The sequence below is a fragment of the Protopterus annectens genome, chromosome 2.part2, assembly GCF_019279795.1.
Source record: "Protopterus annectens isolate FY-2018-M chromosome 2.part2, PAN1.0, whole genome shotgun sequence".
NCBI lineage: Eukaryota > Metazoa > Chordata > Ceratodontiformes > Protopteridae > Protopterus > Protopterus annectens.
In genome coordinates this window covers 784,702,205-784,724,731 of record NC_056730.1, presented here as the reverse complement: position 1 = coordinate 784,724,731, position 22,527 = coordinate 784,702,205, and positions in this window count along the sequence as shown.

Below are 22,527 nucleotides of genomic sequence, written 5' to 3'. Positions count from 1 at the left end.
TGGTTGCTCATGTTTACTCACTGAAGAAGGCTATTACAGCCGAAACCGGTTTGGGGCAGGTAGTTGGGCTTATTTCCCTCTACCTTGTTATGTAATTTTTATTATTTAAATAAAATTGTGGATTTCCACCTTTACTGCTGGCTTTACTAACGTTTGGATTTGTTATTTTCTGAGCTGTGCAGCAGCCATACGTGCATCGCGCAATTATTTGGTCTTCAATTAAACACATGTCCCAGTACTCTGTCAGTACTGCAAGTGTAAGCCAAGCGACATCACAGATGAGCAAATGTAGGTCTAACAATGCTAGATAACACCAGCAGAGGACAGAACCAGACCTACAGCTATGCATGTGAAAGACAAACAAACAAACACACAAGCACAGTACCAAACAGAAGTACTGTAGAAAAGCAAAATGACTGCTACGTACACAAGTATGTCCATACAACCCAAGCAAATATGTAATAGAATGTCCATATGTTGCACACATATGCCATATCAAAAGTAACAGACAGGTATAGATGTGTATGTATGACTGCCAGTGGCATAAATGGAATGTATATGAAATCAAGGCCAATACACAGACACACACACACACACACACACACACACACACACACACACACACACACACACACATATACACACACACACACCAATGAGATGTAAGAATATTTACAAAAATATAACTCTACAGCTTAATAAAGATAGCAGGTTGTACACATGGATGTCAAGAAAGTACAGTGGTTAACACACAAGTATAATGAGAATGAGGATGTATTACAAGCAGTAGCCAGTGACTTGTGTGATCATGTCCTGCATCATATAATGGCCATACAGTTGCCACATGTTAACCATGTCAAACTTAATACATGGCAATGGTAAATAATTGCGACAAATGCAAATATATCTGCAAAATATAACAGGGAAATATGTAAGTGGAAGGGAGGTGGACTACCTGTGTCCACATCAGGGAAAAGCAGTACAAGGTAAGTTGAAACACTGAAAATGTATGTGTACTGCACATAGGGTGCTGTAGAAGTCAAAACAAAATACAATCAACCACATAGAAAATGCATGTCACATGGGAAGAATGATTTCTAATGTCCACAAAACTGGCCATGTTTGAAACACACATACATAGTAATTTGCAATCATGTAACATCAACATGCATAGGTATGTAAGCTAAGAATTTCAAGCACATACACATATACTGTCATGCAAACGGTGAATAAACAGCTGCAGATATATGTCACATAAGATGTAAGTCAGTGAATGCTCACATATCAAAGGTACAATTGTTTGCCAGTATGGATCCAAATATGTTTACATACATGTACAATCAGTTAACATGTACAACTATTTCTAGAAGGTGTGAAATTATGTGAATAAGTAATGGATGTGAAAGCTTAAGATATATCATACACAATGCAATGTACTGTTAAAGAATAAATTATATGTTCCACTGTGTACAGATTGCTGCTACATTGCTGTTTGATGCAGTCAGAAAATGAGGACTGCATATACCTGTATATGATCCAATATGGCATTAGTATTGCCAACCCACTGCACATACCACATCATGTAGTTGACAATTGTCATCCAAAACACATGGGGAATGACATGTCCTTCTGCTGTACATACATAATATGAGATTACACAATTCCAAGCAATACCATAGTGGTAATGATGAACTATGGACAACATATGTTGTCTGTCATTTGCCCTAGTAAAAAACACATGTTTACACACTACGTCTTGCAGCACTAGCTGCAGGTTAACTCACAATGCATGGACAACTGAATGTGGTAGGAAAGTGTAATGTGTTAATGTGTGTCATCCACACATTGAAACAGAAGTAAATGTCACATGACAAAAGCACATAAGGATGACAGCTACATGGTATGCATGCACAAGATTGCATATATAGTTCAAGTCAATTACATGTCAAGCAGCTTGTTGGAAGCATAACACAAATGGAGCCCACAGACAATACTTATGGACTGGAGGGTCCAGGCTGATGGGGATGAGACTCCCAAATCACCTCACAAACTATCACCCTGAATGAATCACACATAGCCTGTGCCACATCCTGAATGAATGTCCTCATCGTGTCTCTCATCTGTGTTCGGTATATACCTATCGTAACCTCCCAGATCTCCTCCTGATAATCATCTTGATTCTTGTCATGTCATCATCTCTTCCAGGCTGCCAGCATGATGGCCGAGGCAGGTGCATGTCCAGTTTTCTCTTTATTATTGTCATCATCATTGGAAGACTCTGTCAATGGCCTGGCATACACTTGTCATATTCACCTGAGAGGAGAACATCCAAAGTTCCTATGCCTTGTCAAGATCAATTACAAAACACAACAAAAAAGAAAAGTATACGTCTATCATGCAGTATATTCCCATGAAGAGAACAGCTGAACTTTATATGACAATGATGAAAATTTACATATGGACTGACATACTTCTATTATGGACAGAAGTAGTTTATAAATACCTAGCCCTCAATGTCCTACTCATAAACAAGATATCAGTATTCTTTAGTGAAAATCTCTGTTGGCTTAGACACACACAGCCAGGGTCATGAGCATTGGAAAAATGTATGAATGTTCAAATCTACAGACTGCACTGTTTGCATATAATGATTTATATAAACAACCACAAAGTGTCATTGTTAAAATGAGGAGACAGTGATATGACAATATTATGGACTATAGGCAAGCAATATGACAAACATCTGAGCCAGACAGCATGATAACTGGCTGAACACACATACCAATCTAATAAATACAACAGTAACAAATGTTTTATATGTTCAATCACCACAGCTTGTGACATGACAATTTTGTATGTGTACAAATGTATACATTATCTACCAAAAATTAGTACCAGCCAGTAGCCTGTAAAATGCAAACATCATGATGATGCTTGCTGAGTAGGAACTGCTGCAAATAATATTTTACAAGTGTCAGTAAACCTGGGCTAGAACTGTGTTTTAACAAAAAGACCCAAGGTGTTGTAGGCAGATACAATACTACTGCTGAACTGTGCTGATTATGAACTGATACAAAGAAATGTCTATTTGCACAAGTGTTAGTAAACCTAGACTAGAACTGTGTCTTAAACAAAAGCATCCAAGCTGTTGTAAACAGATGCAATACCAATGGTAAACTGAAGGGCATGCCATACAATATACAAACTGAACTACAAACATTGGCACAGCAGACCCCCATTCAGTCTGAGGCAGATTATGCACAAAGATTAGTCGTTAAAAAACACAACCACAGATAAAGTTATATCAAAGCATTCATGATCAGCAGCACCCAAAGTACTCAGACTTAAATGCAAAACATTCACATGAAAATATGTGTGACAGATACAACAACTCAATTGTTATTCAAGTTGTGGAATACAATTCAAAACCTGTGTGTTGAAACACTGGCTTAATCCTACAAGATGTTTCAACATTTTTTTATTTAAATTGCAGTTTTAAGTCCAGCTATAGTGTGCTAATCTCACTTACTTTACTGATGCATGATGGGCATTCCAGCATTCTAATCAATACACTTTACTGTGAAAAATACAGACCTCCTGTAAACAGGATTAGATGCATTTCATATTATAAAACAGAAAAGGTAATCTCCCTCTGCTGTTCTATATGCCTGTGTATCTGCTCGATACACAGAGCTCGGCTCCTGATCCAATTTTCCTCACCTGAGAACAGAAAAGAAAAATCATACATGATGTATTCTTCAAATAACTGTGATATACATTGCTTGTATCAGTTTCTGGACAATTTATTAATGAAGAACATTAGATAATCACATACACATTTTCAGTTATACACAGGTTTTAACATCTTTGAGCACAGATTGGTTTACAATGCACTTGAAGGTTTGAATGACATGTCCTCCAAACACTAACCTTGAGAGTTACCTGCCTAGTCAAGCCATTGTAACTGAAAATGCATCTGCAGTGAATGACTTGGTTTCATCACATAACCTGGATGGGGGATATAGGTTTCATGACATAACCTGGATAGGGGATATTATACTAATATGGACCCTGGATTAGGATTTCAAAATATGATGTGCTGGTTATGTAGGTAAAGAGTTTGAAAAACTTCATTCATGTCAGCACTGTATTCAGAAACATTAACAGTAACAAAATTCATCCATTCTTCAGATATTGGGACAATGTCATGTAGCATAGAGCTTCTATGAACAGAAACATGGACAGAGTAAGGTATCTGATAGAAAAGATAATCTGGTGGCACATTTATCAATACTATAGACTTTAATTAAAACATTGTTAAAATGCAAATTACACTTTCGCTATAAAATAGCTTATTCAGGAATACATCAGCAGAAAATCAAATACTTCTTTATATAGTTAATAAAACCATCACGTGACCATCTTGTTAATTAGTAATGAATTAAGTATTAGTTAGTGTCTCTTACGGATATCTAAGAGGAGATCTTATTCAGGTATATATAGCATTTAGAGACAACTACCTCTGGGAATGTTTGGGATTATCAAAACGTACTAGTGAATCATCAGGCAAGCTATGTAGAAGCTTCTATAGGAATGAGATATGTACTAATTGGTTCTCTGACAAAGTAGCTGATGCATGGAACAGACTACCAAATTACATTGAAGCAAGAACTATTTAGATATTTTTAAGAACAGCCTGGGCATTTATTATGAGAACACGTGTTTTGGTATATTGGCAGGCTAGAAGGGCATTAATGTCCATGCTTGAAATATTTGTATGTTTGCATGTATGTATTTGTACATATATATAGATATAGATATAGATATAGATATAGATAGATACTGAGAAAGAAATTAAACATCCATTAAAAAGACACAATTTTATTTCAAAGTTTATGGCACCGGAGACACTAGAAACTTAGTATACATGGCTCTGTGCTAGCAGTAGCAGTGTGAAGCATTTTATATATGGAAAACCAATGGAAGGTTAAAAGAGCATATAAGTGACCACATGTCTGAAATACATTAATTAACATGGTGGTCACATGATGGCTTTATTGATTTTCTACTGATGTTTGCTTGAAGAAGCTATTTTATAGTGAAAATATAACTTGCATTTTAACAGTGTTTAATTAAAATCTATATTATTGGTACACGTGGCGCAAGATTATCTTTTCTCTTTTTATTGTTCATTTTATAGAGAAGCTTATTCATGTGGCGTAACTATTTTTTTTTTAATTAAGGTGTTTGTTAGGGCAATGATATTCCTTGGCAAAGTGTCCATCACTAAGCAAATACATACATCTTCCCTGTTCTGCATTTCAACTGTAAGTCTGCACTTCCCACTCCCTCAAAAGATGAGGCTGATGGTGTTCTTGAATTGCATGTAATATTTAATGATAAAACCGAACTTGATAACAGTTTTCAAAGTATACAATATTTAAAAATGCACTACCAGACATTTAACAGTCTGTAGCAAGCTTTACAGACCATGCTTTTAAAAAGCTTATGTTAATGGACTATTGCAGATTATGAATATGTTCATAGGAATTCACTGAGTACCAAGTTATTCACAACTGTGCTCAAAATATACAATAATATCAATAACTGAAATACACTTCTCTAAAGAAATGTTATGGGTGAAGTAAACCACAATAATAGTTTCAGATATGTTTCCCTTCTGTTGATTGGAACCCAAGGCATGCCAAACTGCAGGCATACTGGCCTTTATCCTTTCAAGCCAAGCTAATAGCCAGAACATGTTCTTAAGAAAACAAAGAGGTACTGTTAGACCAACCATTTTGTTAAAAAGCCGATGTTGGCAAAGCATTACAGGTTCATAGGTTCATAGGTGTTTACTAGGCTAACGACCACAAGGACCTTTTTAAACCTAGCCATGCATCCCAAATGTCTGACAAGTTTTGACACCCTTGATAAGTGTAAGCATGGGCCTGGGAGATTAACCATTTACAGGTTAAACGTTTGCATCAGAGACTTAGGAGCCAAACCAGGGATGAATTTCTGGTTTTCCATCCAATTGTCCAAGGAGACAGAATACAGGGACAGGACCTTTAGGCGGTCTGCATAGGATATATTAATTATGCCCTGTATTCTTTTAGTGAGGAACCTCTGTAGATATTCCAGTTGTTGGATATGTCTTGTTAGGTACATACTAAAGGGGGCATTGTACTCGATGATAGGTCTGATGAATGCTGAATACAGTGGACCAATGACTTCCTTGGACTTAGATGCCATCATCATCTTCTTTCGGCTGTTCCCGTTAGGGGCTGCCACAGCGGATCATCTGTTTCCATTTCTTCCTGTCCTCTGCATCATGCTCTTTCACACCCACCGCCTGCATGTCCTCTCTCACCACATCCATAAACCTTATCTTAGGCCTTCCTCTTTTCCTCTTACCTGGCAGCTCCATCCTTAGCATCCTTTTCCCAATATACCCAGCATCCCTCCTCAGCACATGTCCAAACCAACACAATCTCACCTCTCTTGCTTTGTCTCCAAACTGTCCAACCTGAGCTGACCCTCTAATATACTGATTCCTAATCCTGTCCATCCTAGTCACACCCAGTGCAAATCTTAACATCTTTAACTCTGCCACAACCAGCTCTGACTCCTGCCTTTTCGTCAATGCTACTGTCTCCAACCCATATAACATAGCTGGTCTCACTACCCTCTTGTAGACCTTCCCTTTCACTCTTATTGGTACTCGTCTTTCACAAATCACTCCTGACACTCTTCTCCACCCATTCCAACCTGCCTGTACTCTCTTCTTCACCTCTCTTCCACACTCACCATTACTCTGAACTGTTGATCCCAAGTACTTAAACTCATCCATCTTTACCAGCTCTACTCCCTGCATCCTCACCATTCCTCTACCCTCCCTCTCATTTTCACACATATATTCTGTTTTAGCCCTGCTGACCTTCATTCCTCTCCTCTCTAAAGCATATCTCCACCTCTCCAAGGTCTCCTCAACATGGTCCCTACTCTCACTACATATCACAATGTCATCTGCAAACATCATAGTCCACAGGGCCTCCTGTCTGATATCATCTGTCAACCTGTCCATCACCACTGCAAATAAGAAAGGGCTCAGAGCTGATCCTTGATGTAATCCCACCTCCACCTTAAACGTATCTGTCACTCCCACCGCAGTCCTCACCAATGTCACACTACCCTTGTACATATCCTGTACCACCCTTACATACTTCTCCACCACTCCCGACTTCCTCATACAATACCACAACTCCTCTCTAGGCACCCTGTCATATGCTTTCTCTAAGTCCACAAAGACATAATGCAACTCCTTCTGACCTTCTCTGTATTTCTCCAACAACACTCTCAGAGCAAATATTGCATCTGTAGTGCTCTTTCCTGGCATGAAACCATACTGCTGATCACTAATCATCACCTCCCTTCTTAACCTAGTTTTGACTACTCTTTCCCATAACTTCAAGCTGTGACTGATCAATTTTATCCCTCTTTAGTTACTGCAGCTCTGCACACCACCCTTATTCTTAAAGATAGGTACCAAAACACTTTTTTTCCACTACTCAGGCATCCTCTGACTTTCCAAAATTTTATTAAACAATCTGGTTAAAAATTCCACTGCCATTTCTCCTAAGTACCTCCAGGCTTCCACTGGTATGTCATCTGGGCCAACAGCCTTTCCATTCTTCATCCTCTTCATAGCTGTCCTTACTTCCTCCTTGCTAATCTGCTTCACTTCCTGATTCACTATCCCCACATCATCCAACCTTCTCTCTCTCTCATTCTCTTCATTCATCAGCCCTTCAAAGTACTCTTTCCATCTACTCAACACACTCTCCTCACTTGTGAGTACGTTTCCATCACTGTCCTTTATCACCCTTACCTGCTGCACATCTTTCCCAGCTCTGTCCCTCTGTCTAGCCAATCCATACAGGTCCTTTTCTCTCTCTTTAGTGTCCAATCTCTCATAAAACTCTCTATATGCCTTATCCTTAGCCTTCGCCTCCTCTCTCTTTGCCATGTGCCTCATCTCCTTATACTCATGTCTACTTTCTTCATCTCTTTGACAATCCCACTTCTTCTTTGCCAGCCTCTTCCTCTGTATACTCTCCTGTACTTCCTCATTCCACCACCATGTCCTCCTTCCTCTGTCCTGATGTCACACCAAGCACCTTCCTAGCAGTCTCCCTTACTAGCTCTGCTGTAGTTACCCAGCTATTCAGTAACTCTTCATTGCCTCCCAGTGCCTGTCTTAACTCTTCCCTGAACTCCACCTCACAATCACCCTTTTTTAACTTCCACCATTTAATCCTTGGCACTGCTTTCACACTCCTCCTCTGCTTCTTAATCACCAACATCATCCTACAGACCACCATTCTATGCTGCTTAACTACACTTTCCCCAGTCACCACTTTACAGTCTCCAATCTCCTTCAGACTGCCCCTCCTACATAGGATATAATCCACCTGTGTGCATCTTCCTCCACTCTTGTACATCACCCTATGCTCCTCCCTCTTCTTAAAATACGTATTCACCACAGCCATGTCCATCCTTTTCGCAAAATCCACAATCATCTGACCTTCTGCATTCCTTTCCTTAACACCATACCTACCCATCACTTCCTCATCCCCTCTGTTCACTTCACCAACATGCCCATTGAAGTCCACTCCAATCACTAGTCTCTCACCCTTGGGTACACTCACCACCACTTCATCCAACTCACTCCGAAATTTTTCTTTCTCATCCATCGCACACCCAACTTGTGGAGCATATGCAATAACAACATTCATCATTATACCATCATTTTCAAGCTTCATAAACATCACTCTATCAGACACTCTCTTCACCTCCAAAACACTCTTGGCATACTGTTCCATTAGGATAACCCCTACCCCATTTCTTCTGCCATCCACACCATGATAGAACAATTTGAACCTGCCTCCTACACACTTGGCCTTACTTCCCTTCCATCTGGTCTCTTCCACGCACAATATATCAACCTTCCTTCTCTCCATCATATCAGCTAGCTCTCTCCCTATACCAGTCATGCTGCCAACATTCAAAGTTCCTACCCTCAGTACTACACTCCTAACCTTCCTCCTCTCTTCCTGCCTTCGGGCATGCCATCCCAGATGCTATACCTTTGTGTATAAGTTGCTCAACATAGAACGATTTGATTTTTTCACCACTATAGATACGTGATGATCAAAGGCAAGATTACTCTCTATGTGTGTCCTTAAGTCCCTGACTACTGGGTCAGCTCTAAGGGGTGTGCTGCCAATATGATAGTTACCAGGGATGGATGACTTCCCAAAGGATACTATTATGCATTTCTTGGCATTTAGCTTTAGTCCATGACTCTGACACCAGTTGTTTCTGGATTACAGGCCTATTTCATGACTAACTCAGTTATTCATAATCATTCACAATATAAACATTAATATAAATTATTGAAATGTGCTTCTCCAAAGAAATGCTATGGATGAAGTAATGAAAGATAATGATTACAGATATGTTTCCCCTGTGTGGACTGGAACCCATAGCATGCTAAGATGTATGAATGTTGGACAATTTCCTTACAGGTGAAGCTAACAGACAGGAAGGTTTCATTTTAACAAACGTACTGCAGGTGTTTATTAAAATTCCTGCAGTGAATGGATGAATACAGAAACCTCACCAAGAATGATGCCACAGTATAAAGACAAAATGATCAATTTTAACAATTGGCTAAAGTATTGGTGTCATTCAAAGGGGATCCAGTGTCTGTCAGCCTGGGATGACATGCTCAACAAGCCATGTTGCTTTACTAGGGACGGCTTGCACCTGTCACCCCTGGGCTTTCAAATACTGGCTAATGCTCTTGCCACCCCCATAGTGCCTTTTTTAGGCAAGGCTCAAAAGACAAACCCACCTCCATAGACAACACAAAGAAAAAGAAACTAAAGGTAATGCTGCTCAATGCCAGAAGTCTAAACCTCAAGATGCACGCACTCGAGGCTCTCCTCAGTATGGAGAATATTGATATCTGTGCAGTAACAGAAACCTGGTTCAAGGCTCCTGAGAGCACCCCAGCACTACCAGGTTATACCTTGTACCATGCTTTTCGGCCCCAAAACTCGGACTGAACCACAAAAAGAGGGGGAGTATCCATATTCATCAAAGATACCCACACCTCCAGGTTAGTGGCACTGCATGAAGCATCGGAGACCATCCATGTGCAACTAACAGTGGGCAAAACTGCCTTTCAGTTTGTAGCCTGCTACAGACCACCCTCCCAAACTCAGCAACCCCACTTGGCTTTCCTGAGAACACTGGAGAATATGAAGGTCTCTCCAAACACCATTATATTGGGTGACTTCAACTACCCAAACATAGACTGGGAGCACTACTCAAGCCCCAACACCCTCGCCCAAAGGTTCCTAGAATTTATAAACTCAAATGCTATGGAACAAATGGTCACCACTACCACAAGAGGGGAAAACATATTGGACCTGATCATCACCAACATGGGGACTCTATGTTCCATACCAGAGGTATACCCCTCATTGGTAAGATCTGACCATAAATTAATCTCACTGGACATCCATATCCCGTCCCCACCCCCAGCCAAGGAAACCACGGTGAAGAACTTCTCAAAAGCAAACTTCACACTTCTCAAAACTGAGGTGGAATCCTTAAAAGTCCCTGGGCCAGTGGAAAATACGGCCCAAACCGCAGTATCCTTTACAAACGCTTTCTATGGACACCTACAGGAATGCATGGATCATGCTATCCCAAATAAAACCAAGACTCATTCCTCCAAAGGCAGGAGACCTGTCTGGTGGACCCCAGCCATAAATAAGCTATACAACAGAAGGAGGAAGCTACTACATGATAGAGCAAAATCCCAAAAAGGGAAGGCATCTCTGATCAGTACTAGCAAGAAACTACGATCCCTCATAAAATCATCTAAGGCCAGCTTCGAAAGAAAAATTGCACAAGATGCTAAAGATAATCACAAGGCCTTCTTTAGTTATGTCAGGAACCTGGGTGGCAACTCCCAGATATGCTCTGAGTTAGTTCAAAATGACAAAAAAATACACTGAACCCACAGACATTGCCAACATCTTGGCAGACAAGCTCAGTGCAAACTTCTCCCCCACTTCCCCCCCAAAAGAGCAAATGTCTATCCCAACAAAGTGTAGCCTCCCTGACATCACAGATGCACAGGTGAGAGCTGCCCTCTCCAAAGCAAAAAACACAGCATCAATGGGACCGGACGGTGTCCCGGGCTGCGTCTTATATGAACTCCAAGAAGAACTGAACCCTCACATAAAGTCACTGTTCAATCTCAGCCTTACTACAGGATATGTACCCAAGGAATGGCGTACAGCAACAGTGGTCCCACTCCACAAAGGTGGTGCCACAACGGACCCCGGAAACTATCACCCTATAAGCCTGACTAGCCTGGTCTGCAAAGCTATGGAGCATATCATCATGAAAATCATAAACAAAGATATTGGGAACCTCCAAACACTGGATCCTACCCAATTCGGCTTTGTTAAGGGCAGATCTTGCCTCTTGAACCTGGTCTACTTCTTTGAAACAGTCACCAAGGCCATAGATGAAGGGAAGGTAGTCCACACAGCCTACCTGGACCTCGCAAAAGCCTTCGACACAATACCCCACTTGGGCATCATAAATAAGCTCACCAGCTTAAATATCAACCTCTATGTCACAAGATGGGTTGCAAACTGGCTCAGGGATAGAACCCATATGGTCAGAATTGCAGGTGCCATGTCAGACTCTAAACCAGTTACAAGTGGCGTCCCACAAGGCTCAGTCCTGGGACCTCTCTTGTTCGGTATATATTTCTCTGAGGTACAGGCTAACATGGGAGGACTATGGCTCACCAAGTTCGCAGATGACTGCAAACTGGGTGCCATAACTGACTCACCGACTGACACAAGCATCCTCCAAAAGGGTCTCACAGAGACAAATAACTGGTGCCAGAGCCATGGCCTAAAGCTAAATGCCAAAAAGTGCATAGTCATCCCTTTTGGGAAAAACAAAGTGCCTACAAATTACCACATAGGTGGTAATCCATTAAGTACGGAAGAAGTAATTAGGGATTTGGGGACCCAAGTAGATAGCAATCTCTCCTTTGACAATCACATTGCCAAAGTAGTTAGAAAGACCTTCTATATAGCCCACCTTATCACAAAAGGGTTCACATCTAGATCAAGAGAGGTCATTGTGCCCCTCTACTCATCACTCATCAGGCCCATAATTGAATACAATGCCCCTTTTGGGATGTACCTTACCCGACACCTGCAGCAACTGGAAAGACCCCAAAAGTACCTCACCAAGAGGATCAAGGGACTCAAACAGATGCCCTACGCAGTTAGGCTAAAGAAACTCCAGCTCTACTCAGTTGATTACCGCCTACTCAGAGGCGATCTGTGCCTGATGTACAAAGCCATGTCCAACCCAAAATTAATGGACATGCTCCACCTCAGGAAATCCAAATCCCTTAGAGCTACACACTCCAGGGACTTAAACCTCAGCACAGAAATAAATAGGACATGCTGGAGGGACAGATTCATATCCCAGAGGCTCCCCTCACTCTGGAACAAAATCCCAATCCATGTTAGGCAGAGTCCCTCAACGACCCTCTTCAAGAGAAATCTTGACGAGTGGATGGGAGATCGTAGGTTTACCCCTGGGTTCTCTTCTGTGTCCCTACTAGACAGAGGCACAGTAAACTAACCTCAAAAGGGCTATCTTCTGTGACCTACTATACAGAGGCACAGTCAACTAATCTAAAAGGGTGGCGAAAGCCAAACACACTCTGGCTAGGCTTATAAATGCCCTAGGGCAGATAGCTTAGTATCAACCTATGAACCTAACTGCAAACAATTATTGGACATTTTATTATAAAGAAATAGCCATCAACACATAAATGTGTAAGCAGCTGCACAGACAATTTTATGTCTTAAATAAACATGACTGTTTACTTTATTAGGAATAATGAATTCAAGAAGTTACATATGAGCTTTCATTCTGTTATATAACTGTGCAGTAGGCGATATTATGGTACCTTAATGGAAAATGAGTACACAGTTATCCGCAGCCTAGGCGCTATAGGCATCAGTGATGCATGAGGACAGTGGCTATGTGAAATTATGTTATTAGATGTTGAAAAATCTAGGTTCATCTACAAAGGTCATAATTATGGATATTATAAACATTATTAAATAAAATAAGAGAACGGAAATTGAACTCACAGTCATAGGGACAGCAGTTACCATATCCACATAATTATCCCCATGAGTGAATTGTCAAAGCAGTTACTAAATGGTTATATAAAACCATCTATTTGATATATATGGGTCAGATATATTTCTAAATTCCATAGGAATGTTCAGGTATGTGTAGAAAAGTGACACTTGCTGTAGGGATCTACAGGCTGCCTCTGCACCTCGGCAACCCTCCTACAAACCTCCATGCCCCTCCGATGAAGGTCATCATGACAGTGGCAAACCAGCAATACAATGTGATAGATCTCTGTCTACCTGCCATGCTCCCTCCCAATTCAATTCCATATATCTATCATGTTTAAGTTCCTGGGTTTGTCTGTAATTCGCTGCTCCAATCCAGCCTATGCAGTCAACATCTGGGTTATCTCCTTGTCACTCCAGTTGGGTTCACTGACAATTCTCAGCCTTCTTGAAATAGCCATCATAATCCATAAATGGAAAAAAAGTGTGAAAATTACAAATGCATAGAAACACTCAATGAGATAACACTCAATTCACAGTTGGCAATGGCCTGATCTGTAAATGTATCAAGATCAATATTTGAAAGTAGCACTGATGTCATCCTATCAGATCATTAGCAGAAAGCACATGCCACACATTGTACCATTTATCAATACCTATGGATGTTTGCAAAGAACACCTGGGTGTTACTTCACATAAAGCCAGTTTACGAAGAGGTACACAAATAAGATTCCAAAATCCTGAATTTTAATGAACCTCATTCATTATGTATGGTGCAAATGGTACTTAAAGTTGGGTGCACATTGATTCTGTAATTGGAAGTAAGTGATACATTGGCAATTGGTAGCATTTCAGTTTTGGTGATTATTAAATCTGTTCAAGTTATTCATTTCTAAAGGTACCTGTTTAAATTAATTTTTACTCAAACTGTTATCTTTAACAAAAGTAGTAATAAGTTACTGGAGTGATGTTTGTTTGAAATTTATGCATACAGTTGTTGCTTGTTTAAATACTTCATTTCAGTCCCATATGCAGTTATATAGACAGTTACATTGCAAATGTTAACAGTATATAAAGACAAATTTATGGATCATCCACAATTCCTTGCACTCTGTGGTAACTACAGAAAACAAAGGATTCTGACACTATCTGTATGTACTATGTTATGTTGATATTACAGATATTTCTTAATTCATGTTTCCTAACAAAACTGTTAAAACATGCTGTTGCTGTCATGAATATTTCTTCGGTGATGCTTCTTAACAAAGTGTTATTACTACTACTGTCTCAATATTCTATGGATCCGGGCTGTCTGTGGTCTGCCTACAGATCCTGAGGTTTCCAGTGCTTTCCTTAAGTCGTTCAATTGTTATCTGCTGTAGAAATGTCAGGTGAAATGCATGCAGATACCTGTAATATGATGCTGTTGTCTTTTCACCTTCATTCAACACATATTTAATGTAATGGGTTCTAATTCCTCTCATGAATTCTAAAGATACTGCAAGGTATGTTGATTCTACAAATATTTATGAGTGCATGGTTTCTGTTTATATGTCACATTAGTATTTGTCACAGACAGTGTTATACAGACCTTTTCACTGTACAGGAATGCATACTGTTCATATTGATATATGCTGTCCACAGTCTCAAATATATAAATTGGCTCGTACAGGAATATTAGCATCTGCATATCACTGTCTTTGAGATGGCCAGTCATCCTAGGGGTAACAACTCCCCCCCAGGAAAATGAAATCATAATTTACAGTATGCTCTCTGGCAACATGGACGGCAACTCTAAGGTCATCCTAGCGATACAGTTTGGAGATATAAAATCTGGAATGACCTTGCCAATATGATAAATTCAGTCAGAGACCACAACCAATCCCACAATGTCTAGATGATGCTGTGCAGACATGATCCTTCATGCAGCCAACAGATTGAGACATTACAAGAGTTCAAGGGATGCCACTGGTTGTAGACCACCATTTACCCCCTGATGATACCACAGTATTTCTGGCCTGACTACATACAGCAGGAGGGGAGCGATGCATGGCCAGTGTAAGAATGAACCTGGAGTTTTAGGCCAAACATGCACGTCTTTCTTTTCATTACATGACCAGGTGTAGAGGCAATCACTGCATATTGCTGTAGCATCCATAATCATGTATTGTTGTTTTTGATTTACAGCAGCAGAGTTGAGCCACGCACACACATCCACACAGGGTGAGGATGATGAATGTACGTCTAATGACATGTATACATACAACTGAAGTATGGACAAAGTGCTCCAAACAACGTGTAATGCTGTTTGCATTAATATTCACAGGTCCATCTACTTCAGAACTAAACCAGGGAATGGCAGTTGAATGTCTCCATACTGTTATTGGGGCCACTGTATTGTAATTCCCTCAAGCTAGTTTCATGACAGATTGATATTTCCCTAGCATTGTAAACTACTGGTACATCCAGTGGGGGCACAGGCCATGCAGGTTCAAGTTCAGACAAACCAGGTATCTTACAGCAAAATTGTCATAGCTTACATCATTGTGTAGGATACATGTGATACATGACAGTTATGTCAATATTTGTCAGCACAGGCCCATCTGGTGTACAGTTGCAATGTCCATCATGTGAGTATCTGCATCACCTGTTACTGTGTTCTATATATGTTGCTGTCAGCATTGTTTTTGCTAAAGACATGACTGTGTTGTCTTTCTCTTTACTTACCATTAGCATTAGCATTGCAGAGCTTTGTTTTTGTGCTTTGTTTGTGACATTAAAGGAAGACTGTCTGCGAGCTTTATTGTACACCTTTCCAGGTCTATTGTTTATTTTACAAGTAATCTTTGTGGACCTAGTGCAATTGTCTTTGGATTTTTTGGTCATACTATTAAATTACGTAAACATAGCTGGTTCATAATATTAAATTACCACTTTACTGTGATATATTTTTCTGTGGCTATTAAACATAGGTTCATAGATTAGTACTTGGCTAATGGTCCTTGTGGGCCATTTTAAGCCAAGCCAATTACCCCATGTAAGAATCAAACCCTACATCCTGTGTATGTAAGGTCAACACCTTAACCATTATTCTAACCTCCAACCCAATAACAGACAACTGCGCTAGGCCACATTTATGTCCTTTGTGGTTTCTCTTTTTTAATGTTATTATATTGTTGAGATAGACATGTGTAACACTGATGTGTCCCTTATTATTTTTAATACAGAGATACAACAATCTGAGTATGCACACATATCTGTGTCAGTTGTGACCTGAATTGATGACCCCAGTAGTGATACATTTGCATATGTTCATATTTGTAATATATAATGATAATATTTTATCTGATGCTCAGTGCGTATATCTAGTGGGTAATTGCCATTAGATGCAATCTGTGCTGCTGTGGTGGGGCAACACCTGAACACTAATGTTTAATCTGTGTACTCATGTACATATGGCTTCTGTTGACTCAAAGAAATGGGCCAGGCACTGCTGTGTTGCCTGGGCCTGCACTTGTTGTTGCACCCTATGTTGCCTACGCCTGTGTCTTCTGCCACCTATGCCCTCCTGCTCCTCCTCCGGTACCTGTTGGATATCCTCTTCAGACATCTGGGATTCATGGGGTAGTTCACTTATACATGCAGCTGGAAGACTGCCATGTGCTCTAGTTAGAATGCTGTATACCATCGTGCACACCATTATCTGTGCTGTCTTCTCGTGTGTATTGCAGTGCACACTGGATGTGTCTAGACATCTGAACCTAGACTTCAGTACATCGACCACACACATGCTCAATGGTGTTTCTGGTTGTTGCATGTGCTCTGTTGAAGGCCTCCCATGCAGAGTTGGATGGTTTAGTGTACAGTGTCATTAGCCATGGCTCAAGAGGATAACCACAGTCACCTGTTGTGGGGAATTAAAACACATTTGGTTAGAACAGATATTGTTGTGAGGGATATACTTAGCTTACATCCTAGCTGTGTTCCTGTATTTACCTAGTAGCAGTTCCTCTGCCCACTTTCTCTCCATATGGCAGCATGATGGACACTTTCAGGGTGTTTTGCCATGATGTTTGCTATGCTGTCATCTGCTGCACACAGAGCTTAGCAGTTGATGGATGGCCATCCCTTTCTGTTTATGTATCAGTCTGCTTCAGGATCTGCTGGCATTTTGATAGGTACATGTATGCAATTTATTGTACTGAGCAAATGAGGGAATTTTTCAGTGCTTTAAAACTTATGCATTACAGTTCTCTGCACCACAGGAGTAGATGGAAAGTACAATGTCATCCATCTAGCTGCACATTGTTTCCAAGAATTTTGCCAGGAAATGGCTGACAGCTGTCTGTGACAGTGCCACAACATCCCCCATGTGTCTCTGGAATTCCCCAGATGTAAGTACACTCAGGCTGAAACACACTTCGGTTTTAAGGGAGATGGGGCTTCTTCACAGGGTATGCACAGAAGTGTGTAGCACACATGTCACAGACAACCTGCACCAGTTGTTTGGCAAATATTTGCTGATCTGACAAATAGTTTAGTTTCAGCCTTGCTCTGAGTCTAGCTGGTTGTCCTCTAAGGTGTGCAGCCACAGTCTCATTAATGGCTTATATCACTGTAGCCTCTTGCAGTTCATTAACAGCAGGTTGCATTTTTTGTTCTTTTGCTATGAGTTTTACCAATATCCATAGTATTTACTTTAATTTCTCTGCAAACTCCACAAAGCATCTACCAAGGATTTCATAAAAGGAGTCAGTGTGGCAGTTTATCACGTTTAAGTCACCTTGTGTGCACATGATGTGTTTTGAAATCAGGCCAGCATGTGCAGAGTGGGTCTATATTAGAATCTCGAAGGTTTAATGCTTCAAATCACTAAATATCGAACATTAGTTGTCGCCTCACAGTAAGACGATGTCCTGTTCATTCTCAGCTAGAGCGTCTACTGTGTGGAGACATGCGTGAATGGGTATACCTTCGTTGAAGGTTGTGCATCAGGGCCGGCAACTCGGCACATAAAAATCTACTGCCAATCATTAGCGGACCGGAGTTCTGCTGTGGCGACCCCTAACCAGGAAAAGCTGAAAGACACAGCAGCAGTGATCAAAACATTAAACCATCGAAATTCTAGTAGACCCCTGCACCCCCCCCCCCACTACTTAAATATACCAACTCTGAGATCGCACTTTAACAGAGTATGGTGCTGAAAGGGAAGATTTCCCTTTACTACACTGTAGCGCAATCTCAGAGTTGGTATATTTAAGTAGGGGGGGGTGTGGAGGGTGCAGAGGGGCTTGCCCCCTGCCTATAGTCATTAGTTTTTTTTTTTTTGGTCCTAAAAATATTTTTATAGGTGTTCGACTGTTTAATAGTTCGATGCATATAGTTCGATGTTTATGCATTCGAAATATTAAACTTTCATGATTATAATATAGACCCGTGCAGAATCCCTAATTATTCTATGCTGAATATCTAAGTACTCAAATGCCTTCAATATGTCTTCTGAAATCTCATCCCCAGCAGGTGCACTGAAGTCTTCCTTTGGCATGTTGCACTGTCTGCAAATACCTTCCACGAGCTTTATGGAATCTGGCCCTTTGTATATTATCCATGATTTATTAGACACACATACATGATCTTGTAATGTAATAGTTTCATAATTTGCATTCAGAGTGTACCTTTCTACCACTGTTTTGAAGGATATTATATTATGCACACACACTGTACATGCATACAATTAACCACCACAATTAAAATAACTATATAGTCAAAATATAACTATAAGCTAAGGTTAAAATTCAAATGCTTTTATTGCCAAGCTGTTTTTTACATATCGTGTTTGGCCTTCAAAGGTCTCTGCAGTCTTGCATTTTATGTATATTCACAATAGTTAAACATCACTAAACAAGACATATACATAGCTGATGGAGAAAATAAGACAGATTACACAACACAGGTAGAAAATGGTTGCTGCCTTATTATGCTACTACAAGATAACCAACAACAGCATATTTACAGAAAGTTAACATATTAGGCATTACAGCAGCTCTCAGGAAAAGTCTTCAAATCTACTACATTACTAATATAGGTATTTAGATGTGCATTAAGCATGTGGTAACTGCACAGTAATATTGTGTTGTATATGGAATGTGTGTCATGCGTACATGTGTATACGTCTAAGATGGGAATACATAATGCTAATTTAGGTAACTAATACTGTAATAACATTAATATAGCTGTGGGGAAAAGATTTCTAGGCAATAGGTAAATGGTGGTGACATCTTTAAACTGTTAACCAATAGAAAATAGATTATCTCAGAGTCTCACTGCTATGTTGTGTCCTGTCTGTATTTACCCAATTTTTAGTCATATTACCCTGTCCTCTATTGGTCCATCTTAAATTCAGTTTCCCTATATTACTCTAGCATGTCCAAAGGTCAGTCAATGGTTTCCTCTCCAGTCCAGCTGGTGAATCTGGGAATTTTGAGGCAATGTTACAACTGTCTCATGTACACGGACAACCCTCTCCTCCTCCAAACAGGTTCAAATATATGTGAGAGATGCAACTATTTAGCCAAACTGGAGGCTGAGCTCTCTCATCTCAAAACTGGTGTAACCAGTCAGGAGGAGAAGGTAACCTCACACAACACAATTCCAGTATCACATAGTCCCAGCACATCAGCGAACCAAACACATAAATACACAAAAACATACTCGGAGGCTCTAAATAACAATCTACCTAAGCAACAGAGACCTCCAAAGCAGACATCCAAGCAAACGCTACCTCAAAACAAAACACGCACAACACATAGCCCACAAAGTCAGTGTGCCAAGCAGCCACAGCCCTTAAGGCTGAATAACACACCTGATACTCTTGTAATAGGTGACTCTATTGTCAGCACACTGACGTCCCACTTACCAGGCTGAATAAAGAGAAGGTCACGGTGAGCTGCCTGTCGGGTGCTAGGATCCGCCACATAACGCAAGCACTCAGGTCACTCCAAAGCAAATACAAATATGACTTAGTCATTGTACATGCTGGTGTGAATGACCTGAGACGTACCTCCCTGGACTACATGAAAAGAGACATAAAGGAGCTCTCTGATCATGTAGCCCAGGCTGGTATGACCCTGACCTTGAGCAGCATCTTACCCTCACCTAGAATGATGCCACAGTATAAAGACAAAATGATCGATTTTAACAATTGGCTAACATTTTGGTGTCATTCAAAGGGGATCCAGTGTCTGTCAGCCTGGAATGACATGCTCGACAAGCCACGTTGCTTCACTAGGGACGGCTTGCACCTGTCACCACTGGGCTTTCGGATATTGGCAAAGGCTCTTGCGACCCCCATAGTGCCTTTTTTAGGCAAGGCTCAAATGTCAAACCCACCCCCATAGACAGCACAAGGAGCAAGAAACTAAGGGTAATGCTGCTTAACGCCAGAAGTCTTAACCTCAAGATGCACGCACTCGAAGCTCTCCTCAGTATGAAGAACATTGATATCTGTGCAGTGACAGAAACCTGGTTCAAGGCTCCAGAGAGCACCCCAGCACTACCAGGCTATACCTCATATCATGCTTTTCGGCCCCAAAACCTGGACCGAACCACAAAAGGAGGGGGAGTTTCCATATTTATCAAGGATATCCACACCTCCAGGTTAGTGGCATTGCACGAAGTATCGGAGACCATCCATGTACAACTAACAGTGGGCAAGACTGCTTTTCAGTTTATAGCATCCTACAGACCACCCTCTCAAAGTCAGGAATCCCACTCGGCTTTCCTGAAAACATTGGAGAACATGAAGATCTCTCCAAACACCATTATATTGGGCGACTTCAACTACCCAAACATTGACTGGGAGCACTACTCAAGCCCCAGCACCTTAGCCCAAAGGTTCCTGGAAATTATAAACTCAAATGCTATGGAACAACTAGTCACCACTCCCACAAGAGGGGACAACATACTTGACCTGATCATTACCAACATGGGGACTCTATGCTCCACACCAGAAGTATATCCCTCATTGGTAATATCAGACCATAAATTAATTTCACTGGATGTCCACATCCCGACCCCACCCCCAGCCCAGAAAACCACAGTGAAAAACTTCTCAAAATCGAACTTCTCAAAACTGAAGTGGAATCCTTCAAGGACCCAGGGCCAGTGGAAACTACAGCCCAAACTGCAGAATCCTATATAAACGCATTCTACGGACATCTCCAGGAATGCATGGATCATGCTATCCCAAACAAAACCAAGACCCAATCATCCAAAGGCAGGCGTCCAGTCTGGTGGACCCCTGCCATAAATAAACTGTACAACAGAAGGAGGAAGCTACTGCATGATAGAGCAAAATCCCTAATAGGGAAGGCATCTCTGATCAGTACTAGCAAAAAATTACGATCCCTCATAAAAACCTCCAAGGCCAGCTTCGAGAGAAAAATTGCACAGGACACCAAAGACAATCATAAGGCTTTTTTCAGTTATGTTAGGAACCTGGGATGCAACTCCCAGACTTGTTCTGAGTTGATTCTAAACGACAAAAAATACACTGAACCCACAGACATCGCCAATATCCTGGCAGACAGGTTCAGTGCAAACTTCTCCACCCCCTCCCCCCAAAAGAGCAAGTATCTATTCTGGCAGAGGGCTGCCTCTCAGACATCTCTGATGCTCAGGTGAAGGCTGCCCTCTCCAAAGCAAAAAACACTGCTTCCATGGGACCAGATGGCGTACCAGGTTGCGTCCTACATGAACTCCAAGAGGAACTAATCCCTCAAATAAAACAGCTATACAATCTCAGCCTCACTACAGGATATGTGCCCACAGAATGGCGTACAGCAACAGTGGTCCCACTCCACAAAGGTGGAGCCTCTACGAACCCTGGAAACTATCGCCCCATAAGCCTGACTAGCTTAGTCTGCAAGGCTATGGAGAGGATCATCATGGAGCTCATAAACAAAGACATTGGGGACCTACAGACACTAGATCCTACCCAGTTCGGCTTTGTCAAGGGCAGATCCTGCCTTTTGAACCTGGTTGACTTCTTCGAAACAGTCACCAAAGCTATAGATGAAGGGAAGGTAGTCCACACAGCCTATCTGGACCTTGCAAAGGCATTTGACACAATACCCCACTCGGCATCATAGATAAGCTATCCAGCTTAAATATAAACCCCTATGTCACAAGATGGGTCGCAAACTGGCTCAAAGACAGAACCCACAGAGTGAGATTTGCTGGAGCCATGTCAGACTCGAAA